Here is a 10,000-nt window from a genome sequence, read left to right as displayed (position 1 = left end):
GGGGATGGGGTACCAGGAGGCCGGGGAACATTTTCAACACTTTGGGGCATTTTTAAACACTTTGCTCTTTTTCCCCCTCTCCCAACCAGGGGGCCTGGGGAGCCTCCTCCTGCGGGGATGGGGAACCAGGGGCCTGGGGAACATTTTCAACACTTTGGGGCATTTTTAAACACTTTGCTCTTTTTCCCCCTCTCCCAACCAGGGGGCCTGGGGAGCCTCCTCCTGCGGGGATGGGGAACCAGGGGCCTGGGGAACATTTTCAACACTTTGGGGCATTTTTAAACACTTTGCTCTTTTTCCCCCTCTCCCAACCAGGGGGCCTGGGGAGCCTCCTCCTGCGGGGATGGGGAACCAGGGGCCTGGGGAACATTTTCAACACTTTGGGGCATTTTTAAACACTTTGCTCTTTTTCCCCCTCTCCCAACCAGGGGGCCTGGGGAGCCTCCTCCTGCGGGGATGGGGAACCAGGGGCCTGGGGAACATTTTCAACACTTTGGGGCATTTTTAAACACTTTGCTCTTTTTCCCCCTCTCCCAACCAGGGGGCCTGGGGAGCCTCCTCCTGCGGGGATGGGGAACCAGGGGCCTGGGGAACATTTTCAACACTTTGGGGCATTTTTAAACACTTTGGTCTTTTTCCCCCCTCTCCCAACCAGGGGGCCTGGGGAGCCTCCTCCTGCGGGGATGGGGAACCAGGGGCCTGGGGAACATTTTCAACACTTTGGGGCATTTTTAAACACTTTGCTCTTTTTCCCCCTCTCCCAACCAGGGGGCCTGGGGAGCCTCCTCCTGCGGGGATGGGGAACCAGGGGCCTGGGGAACATTTTCAACACTTTGGGGCATTTTTAAACACTTTGCTCTTTTTCCCCCTCTCCCAACCAGGGGGCCTTGGGAGCCTCCTCCTGCGGGGATGGGGAACCAGGGGCCTGGGGAACATTTTCAACACTTTGGGGCATTTTTAAACACTTTGCTCTTTTTCCCCCTCTCCCAACCAGGGGGCCTGGGGAGCCTCCTCCTGCGGGGATGGGGAACCAGGGGCCTGGGGAACATTTTCAACACTTTGGGGCATTTTTAAACACTTTGCTCTTTTTCCCCCTCTCCCAACCAGGGGGCCTGGGGAGCCTCCTCCTGCGGGGATGGGGAACCAGGGGCCTGGGGAACATTTTCAACACTTTGGGGCATTTTTAAACACTTTGCTCTTTTTCCCCCTCTCCCAACCAGGGGGCCTTGGGAGCCTCCTCCTGCGGGGATGGGGAACCAGGGGCCTGGGGAACATTTTCAACACTTTGGGGCATTTTTAAACACTTTGCTCTTTTTCCCCCTCTCCCAACCAGGGGGCCTGGGGAGCCTCCTCCTGCGGGGATGGGGAACCAGGGGCCTGGGGAACATTATTCAACACTTTGGGGCATTTTTAAACACTTTGCTCTTTTTCCCCCTCTCCCAACCAGGGGGCCTGGGGAGCCTCCTCCTGCGGGCATGGAGAACCAGGGGGCCTGGGGAGCCTCCTCCTGCGGGGATGGAGAACCAGGGGGCCTGGGGAGCCTCCTCCTGCGGGGATGGAGAACCAGGGGGCCTGGGGAGCCTCCTCCTGCGGGGATGGAGAACCAGGGGCCTGGGGAGCCTCCTCCTGCGGGGATGGAGAACCAGGGGGCCTGGGGAGCCTCCTCCTGCGGGCATGGAGAACCAGGGGGCCTGGGGAGCCTCCTCCTGCGGGGATGGGGAACCAGGGGGCCTGGGGAGCCTCCTCCTGCGGTGATGGAGAACCAGGGGGCCTGGGGAGCCTCCTCCTGCGGGCATGGAGAACCAGGGGGCCTGGGGAGCCTCCTCCTGCGGGGATGGAGAACCAGGGCGCCTGGGGAGCCTCCTCCTGCGGGGATGGAGAACCAGGGGCCTGGGGAGCCTCCTCCTGCGGGGATGGAGAACCAAGGGGCCTGGGGAGCCTCCTCCTGCGGGCATGGAGAACATGGGGGCCTGGGGAGCCTCCTCCTGCGGGGATGGAGAACCAGGGGGCCTGGGGAGCCTCCTCCTGCGGGGATGGAGAACCAGGGGGCCTGGGGAGCCTCCTCCTGCGGGCATGGAGAACCAGGGGGCCTGGGGAGCCTCCTCCTGCGGGGATGGAGAACCAGGGGGCCTGGGGAGCCTCCTCCTGCGGTCATGGGGAACCAGGGGCCTGGGGAGCCTCCTCCTGCGGGCATGGAGAACCAGGGGGCCTGGGGAGCCTCCTCCTGCGGGGATGGGGAACCAGGGGGCCTGGGGAGCCTCCTCCTGCACCAGGGGGCCTGGGGAGCCTCCTCCTGCGGGGATGGGGAACCAGGGGGCCTGGGGAGCCTCCTCCTGCGGTGATGGGGAACCATGGGGCCTGGGGAGCCTCCTCCTGCGGGGATGGGGAACCAGGGGGCCTGGGGAGCCTCCTCCTGCGGGGATGGGGAACCAGGGGCCTGGGGAGCCTCCTCCTGCACCAGGGGGCCTGGGGAGCCTCCTCCTGCGGGGATGGGGAACCAGGGGGCCTGGGGAGCCTCCTCCTGCGGGGATGGGGAACCAGGGGCCTGGGGAGCCTCCTCCTGCACCAGGGGGCCTGGGGAGCCTCCTCCTGCGGGGATGGGGAACCAGGGGGCCTGGGGAGCCTCCTCCTGCGGGGATGGGGAACCAGGGGCCTGGGGAACATTTTCAACACTTTGGGGCATTTCACAAGCGCTTCCCTCGCTTACGGCCACACCACCCTGAATGAGCCCGATCTCGTCTGATCTCGGAAGCCAAGCAGGGTCGGGCCCAGTTAGTACTTGGATGGGAGACCGCCTGGGAATACTGGGTGCTGTAAGCATTTTTTTTTGCCATTATTTGTGGGTCAGAAAGTGAGAAAAGTGACCTAAAATAGAACCGGGACTAGGCGGCAGTTCCCCCCACCAGGCGGCGGCATTTGGGGCATTATTTGTGGGTCAGAAAGTGAGAAAAGTGACCTAAAATAGAACCGGGACTAGGCGGCAGTTCCCCCCACCAGGCGGCGGCATTTGGGGCATTATTTGTGGGTCAGAAAGTGAGAAAAGTGACTTAAAATAGAACCGGGACTAGGCGGCAGTTCCCCCCACCAGGCGGCGGCATTTGGGGCATTATTTGTGGGTCAGAAAGTGAGAAAAGTGACCTAAAATAGAACCGGGACTAGGCGGCAGTTCCCCCCACCAGGCGGCGGCATTTGGGGCATTATTTGTGGGTCAGAAAGTGAGAAAAGTGACCTAAAATAGAACCGGGACTAGGCGGCAGTTCCCCCCACCAGGCGGCGGCATTTGGGGCATTATTTGTGGGTCAGAAAGTGAGAAAAGTGACCTAAAATAGAACCGGGACTAGGCGGCAGTTCCCCCCACCAGGCGGCGGCATTTGGGGCATTATTTGTGGGTCAGAAAGTGAGAAAAGTGACCTAAAATAGAACCGGGACTAGGCGGCAGTTCCCCCCACCAGGCGGCGGCATTTGGGGCATTATTTGTGGGTCAGAAAGTGAGAAAAGTGACCTAAAATAGAACCGGGACTAGGCGGCAGTTCCCCCCACCAGGCGGCGGCATTTGGGGCATTATTTGTGGGTCAGAAAGTGAGAAAAGTGACCTAAAATAGAACCGGGACTAGGCGGCAGTTCCCCCCACCAGGCGGCGGCATTTGGGGCATTATTTGTGGGTCAGAAAGTGAGAAAAGTGACCTAAAATAGAACCGGGACTAGGCGGCAGTTCCCCCCACCAGGCGGCGGCATTTGGGGCATTATTTGTGGGTCAGAAAGTGAGAAAAGTGACCTAAAATAGAACCGGGACTAGGCGGCAGTTCCCCCCACCAGGCGGCGGCATTTGGGGCATTATTTGTGGGTCAGAAAGTGAGAAAAGTGACCTAAAATAGAACCGGGACTAGGCGGCAGTTCCCCCCACCAGGCGGCGGCATTTGGGGCATTATTTGTGGGTCAGAAAGTGAGAAAAGTGACCTAAAATAGAACCGGGACTAGGCGGCAGTTCCCCCCACCAGGCGGCGGCATTTGGGGCATTATTTGTGGGTCAGAAAGTGAGAAAAGTGACCTAAAATAGAACCGGGACTAGGCGGCAGTTCCCCCCACCAGGCGGCGGCATTTGGGGCATTATTTGTGGGTCAGAAAGTGAGAAAAGTGACCTAAAATAGAACCGGGACTAGGCGGCAGTTCCCCCCACCAGGCGGCGGCATTTGGGGCATTATTTGTGGGTCAGAAAGTGAGAAAAGTGACCTAAAATAGAACCGGGACTAGGCGGCAGTTCCCCCCACCAGGCGGCGGCATTTGGGGCATTATTTGTGGGTCAGAAAGTGAGAAAAGTGACCTAAAATAGAACCGGGACTAGGCGGCAGTTCCCCCCACCAGGCGGCGGCATTTGGGGCATTATTTGTGGGTCAGAAAGTGAGAAAAGTGACCTAAAATAGAACCGGGACTAGGCGGCAGTTCCCCCCACCAGGCGGCGGCATTTGGGGCATTATTTGTGGGTCAGAAAGTGAGAAAAGTGACCTAAAATAGAACCGGGACTAGGCGGCAGTTCCCCCCACCAGGCGGCGGCATTTGGGGCATTATTTGTGGGTCAGAAAGTGAGAAAAGTGACCTAAAATAGAACCGGGACTAGGCGGCAGTTCCCCCCACCAGGCGGCGGCATTTGGGGCATTATTTGTGGGTCAGAAAGTGAGAAAAGTGACCTAAAATAGAACCGGGACTAGGCGGCAGTTCCCCCACCAGGTGGCGGCATTTGGGGACCCGTAGTGTGGGCAGAAAACTCACCAAAGTGACTTAAAATAGAACCGGTGCAGGCGGCATGTTCCCCCACCAGATGGCGGCATTTGGGGACCCGTAGTGTGGGCAGAAAACTCACCAAAGTGACTTAAAATAGAACCGGTGCAGGCGGCATGTTCCCCCACCAGATGGCGGCATTTGGGGACCCGTAGTGTGGGTAGAAAACTCACCAAAGTGACTTAAAATAGAACCGGTGCAGGCGGCATGTTCCCCCACCAGATGGCGGCATTTGGGGACCCGTAGTGTGGGTAGAAAACTCACCAAAGTGACTTAAAATAGAACCGGTGCAGGCGGCATGTTCCCCCACCAGATGGCGGCATTTGGGGAGCCGTAGTGTGGGCAGAAAACTCACCAAAGTGACTTAAAATAGAACCGGTGCAGGCGGCATGTTCCCCCACCAGATGGCGGCATTTGGGGAGCCGTAGTGTGGGCAGAAAACTCACCAAAGTGACTTAAAATAGAACCGGTGCAGGCGGCATGTTCCCCCACCAGATGGCGGCATTTGGGGACCCGTAGTGTGGGCAGAAAACTCACCAAAGTGACTTAAAATAGAACCGGTGCAGGCGGCATGTTCCCCCACCAGATGGCGGCATTTGGGGAGCCGTAGTGTGGGCAGAAAACGCACCAAAGTGACTTAAAATAGAACCGGTGCAGGCGGCATGTTCCCCCACCAGATGGCGGCATTTGGGGACCCGTAGTGTGGGCAGAAAACTCACCAAAGTGACTTAAAATAGAACCGGTGCAGGCGGCATGTTCCCCCACCAGATGGCGGCATTTGGGGACCTGCAGTGTGGGTAGAAAACTCACCAAAGTGTCCTAAAATAGAACCGGGACCAGGGGGCCTCTTCCCCCACCAGGTGGCGGGCTTGGGGGGCTTGGTTTCCGGGTAGAAAACTCACCAAAGTGTCCTAAAATAGAACCGGGACCAGGGGGCATGCTCCCCCACCAGGCGGCGGGCTTGGGGGGCTTGGTTTGCGGGTAGAAAACTCACCAAAGTGTCCTAAAATAGAACCAGGACCAGGGGGCATGTTCCCCCACCAGGCGGCGGGCTTGGGGGGCTTGGTTTGCGGGTAGAAAACTCACCAAAGTGTCCTAAAATAGAACCGGGACCAGGGGGCCTCTTCCCCCACCAGGCGGCGGGCTTGGGGGGCTTGGTTTGCGGGTAGAAAACTCACCAAAGTGACCTAAAATAGAACCGGGCTAGGCGGCATGTTCCCCCACCAGGCGGCGGGCTTGGGGGGCTTGGTTTGCGGGTAGAAAACTCACCAAAGTGTCCTAAAATAGAACCGGGACCAGGGGGCATGTTCCCCCACCAGGCGGCGGGCTTGGGGGGCTTGGTTTGCGGGTAGAAAACTCACCAAAGTGTCCTAAAATAGAACCGGGACCAGGGGGCATCTTCCCCCACCAGGCGGCGGGCTTGGGGGGCTTGGTTTGCGGGTAGAAAACTCACCAAAGTGTCCTAAAATAGAACCGGGACCAGGGGGCATCTTCCCCCACCAGGCGGCGGGCTTGGGGGGCTTGGTTTGCGGGTAGAAAACTCACCAAAGTGTCCTAAAATAGAACCGGGACCAGGGGGCCTCTTCCCCCACCAGGCGGCGGGCTTGGGGGGCTTGGTTTGCGGGTAGAAAACTCACCAAAGTGACCTAAAATAGAACCGGGCCAGGCGGCATGCTCCCCCACCAGGCGGCGGGCTTGGGGGGCTTGGTTTGCGGGTAGAAAACTCACCAAAGTATCGGCAAAATAGAACCAGGGAAGGGGGGGATGTCGGTCACAAGGTGCCCGAGTCAGAGAACCAGGAAAACGGACATAAATCCAGAAAACCTCGGTGTCTGACTGCTCCTCAAAAAGTGGTCTTTTTGATGTCACGAGCGCAACCACCTAGAGGTTAATGGGGAGGGATGGTGTGAGCGCAAACGGATTTTTCCTAAGTGTGACTGCTCCTCAAAAAGTGGTCTTTTTGATGTCACGAGCGCAACCACCTAGAGGTTAATGGGGAGGGATGGTGTGAGCGCAAACGGATTTTTCCTAAGTGTGACTGCTCCTCAAAAAGTGGTCTTTTTGATGTCACGAGCGCAACCACCTAGAGGTTAATAGGGAGCGAGTACAACAGGGGAGGGAGTGAATGGGCTCGGACTGTGGCCGAGCCTGGTGCCTCAAAATCGGACAAGGTTGGACTGGAAGCCCGCTGAGAACTCTGGTTCTTTTGCCAGACGAAACGAATTTTTTCCGAGTGTGACTGCTCTGCAAAAAGTGGTCTTTTTGATGTCACGAGCGCAACCACCTAGAGGTTAATGGGGAGGGAGTGGAAAAAACGACAAAGTGTTGAGCTCCGGACCGGGATGGCGGGCGACTCGAGCGGTCATGCCCGACTTTGAGACACTTTGTCGCGGTCATGCGAGCGACCTCCACTGCTCCCCGGAGGTGCCCCGGACCGGGTTGGCGGGTGACTCGAGCGGTCCTGCCCGACTTTGAGACCCTTTGTCGCGGTCATGCGGGCGTCCTCCGCCGGTCCCCGGAGGTGCCCCGGACCGGGTTGGCGGGTGACTCGAGCGGTCATGCCCGACTTTGAGACACTTTGTCGCGGTCATGCGGGCGACCTCCGCCGGTCCCTGGAGGTGCCCCGGACCGGGTTGGCGGGTGACTCGAGCGGTCGTGCCCGACTTTGAGACACTTTGTCGCGGTCATGCGGGCGTCCTCCGCCGGTCCCTGGAGGTGCCCCGGACCGGGTTGGCGGGTGACTCGAGCGGTCGTGCCCGACTTTGAGACACTTTGTCGCGGTCATGCGGGCGTCCTCCGCCGGTCCCTGGAGGTGCCCCGGACCGGGTTGGCGGGTGACTCGAGCAGTCATGCCCGACTTTGAGACACTTTGTCGCGGTCATGCGGGCGTCCTCCGCCGGTCCCTGGAGGTGCCCCGGACCGGGTTGGCGGGTGACTCGAGCGGTCATGCCCGACTTTGAGACACTTTGTCGCGGTCATGCGGGCGTCCTCCGCCGGTCCCTGGAGGTGCCCCGGACCGGGTTGGCGGGTGACTCGAGCGGTCGTGCCCGACTTTGAGACACTTTGTCGCGGTCATGCGGGCGTCCTCCGCCGGTCCCTGGAGGTGCCCCGGACCGGGTTGGCGGGTGACTCGAGCGGTTGTGCCCGACTTTGAGACACTTTGTCGCGGTCATGCGGGCCTCCTCCGCCGGTCCCTGGAGGTGCCCCGGACCGGGTTGGCGGGTGACTCGAACGGTCATGACCGACTTTGAGACACTTTGTCGCGGTCATGCGGGCGTCCTCCGCCGGTCCCTGGAGGTGCCCCGGACCGGGTTGGCGGGTGACTCGAGCGGTCGTGCCCGACTTTGAGACACTTTGTCGCGGTCATGCGGGCGTCCTCCGCCGGTCCCTGGAGGTGCCCCGGACCGGGTTGGCGGGTGACTCGAGCGGTCCTGCCCGACTTTGAGACACTTTGTCGCGGTCATGCGGGCGTCCTCCGCCGGTCCCTGGAGGTGCCCCGGACCGGGTTGGCGGGTGACTCGAGCGGTCGTGCCCGACTTTGAGACACTTTGTCGCGGTCATGCGGGCGTCCTCCGCCGGTCCCTGGAGGTGCCCCGGACCGGGTTGGCGGGTGACTCGAGCGGTCGTGCCCGACTTTGAGACACTTTGTCGCGGTCATGCGGGCGTCCTCCGCCGGTCCCTGGAGGTGCCCCGGACCGGGTTGGCGGGTGACTCGAGCGGTCGTGCCCGACTTTGAGACACTTTGTCGCGGTCATGCGGGCGTCCTCCGCCGGTCCCTGGAGGTGCCCCGGACCGGGTTGGCGGGTGACTCGAGCGGTCATGCCCGACTTTGAGACACTTTGCCGCGGTCATGCGGGCGACCTCCGCCGGTCCCTGGAGGTGCCCCGGACCGGGTTGGCGGGTGACTCGAGCGGTCGTGCCCGACTTTGAGACACTTTGCCGCGGTCATGCGGGCGACCTCCGCCGGTCCCTGGATGGCGGGCTCCAGTGAGGTCGGCGGGGGAAGGCTCGGGCTGAGGCCGACTTCGGTGCCTCAAAGTCGGACAAGGTTGGATTGGAAGTCCGCTGTGTTGAGGACCAGTGGCATTCGGCGGTGGAACGCTCAGAACTTGGCCGACATCGGTGCCTCAACGTCGGACAAGGTTGGAGTGGATGACCGCTGATAACTCTGGTTCTTTTGCCAGACGAAAGAAATTTTTCCCGAGTGTGACTGCTCTGAAAAAAGTGGTCTTTTTGATGTCACGAGCGCAACCACCTAGAGGTTAATAGGGAGGCACCATAACAGGAGAGGGAGTGAAAAGGCTCGGACGGTGGCCGAGCCTGGTGCCTCAAAATCGGACAAGGTTGGAGTGGATGACCGCTGAAAACTCTGGTTCTTTTGCCAGACGAAAGAAATTTTTCCCGAGTGTGACTGCTCTGCAAAAAGTGGTCTTTTTGATGTCACGAGCGCAACCACCTAGAGGTTAATAGGGAGGCACCATAACAGGAGAGGGAGTGAAAAGGCTCGGAGGGTGGCCGAGCCTGGTGCCTCAAAATCGGACAAGGTTGGAGTGGATGACCGCTGAAAACTCTGGTTCTTTTGCCAGACGAAAGAAATTTTTTCCGAGTGTGACTGCTCTGCAAAAAGTGGTATTTTTGATGTCACGAGCGCAACCACCTAGAGGTTAATAGGGAGGCACCATAACAGGAGAGGGAGTGAAAAGGCTCGGAGGGTGGCCGAGCCTGGTGCCTCAAAATCGGACAAGGTTGGAGTGGATGACCGCTGAAAACTCTGGTTCTTTTGCCAGACGAAAGAAATTTTTCCCGAGTGTGACTGCTCTGAAAAAAGTGGTCTTTTTGATGTCACGAGCGCAACCACCTAGAGGTTAATAGGGAGGCACCATAACAGGAGAGGGAGTGAAAAGGCTCGGAGGGTGGCCGAGCCTGGTGCCTCAAAATCGGACAAGGTTGGAGTGGATGACCGCTGAACACTCTGGTTCTTTTGCCAGACGAAAGAAATTTTTTCCGAGTGTGACTGCTCTGCAAAAAGTGGTCTTTTTGATGTCACGAGCGCAACCACCTAGAGGTTAATAGGGAGGCACCATAACAGGAGAGGGAGTGAAAAGGCTCGGACGGTGGCCGAGCCTGGTGCCTCAAAATCGGACAAGGTTGGAGTGGATGACCGCTGAAAACTCTGGTTCTTTTGCCAGACGAAAGAAATTTTTTCCGAGTGTGACTGCTCTGC

General features: G+C 59.4%; 1 non-coding gene across 1 annotated transcript; it reads left to right on the top strand.

The window, feature by feature from the left end:
• Positions 1–2,701: 2,701 nt before the first annotated feature.
• On the top strand, positions 2,702–2,820 carry LOC148058740 (5S ribosomal RNA). Its single transcript, XR_015709621.1, has one exon. It is a non-coding gene; the product is annotated as a 5S ribosomal RNA (ribosomal RNA).
• Positions 2,821–10,000: the final 7,180 nt, after the last annotated feature.

This window comes from Callionymus lyra, unplaced genomic scaffold, assembly GCF_982586985.1.
Source record: "Callionymus lyra unplaced genomic scaffold, fCalLyr1.hap1.1 HAP1_SCAFFOLD_48, whole genome shotgun sequence".
Classification (NCBI taxonomy): Eukaryota; Metazoa; Chordata; class Actinopteri; order Syngnathiformes; family Callionymidae; genus Callionymus; species Callionymus lyra.
The sequence above is the reverse complement of the archived record's forward strand: the minus strand, read 5'-3'. Positions and strand labels throughout refer to the sequence as shown.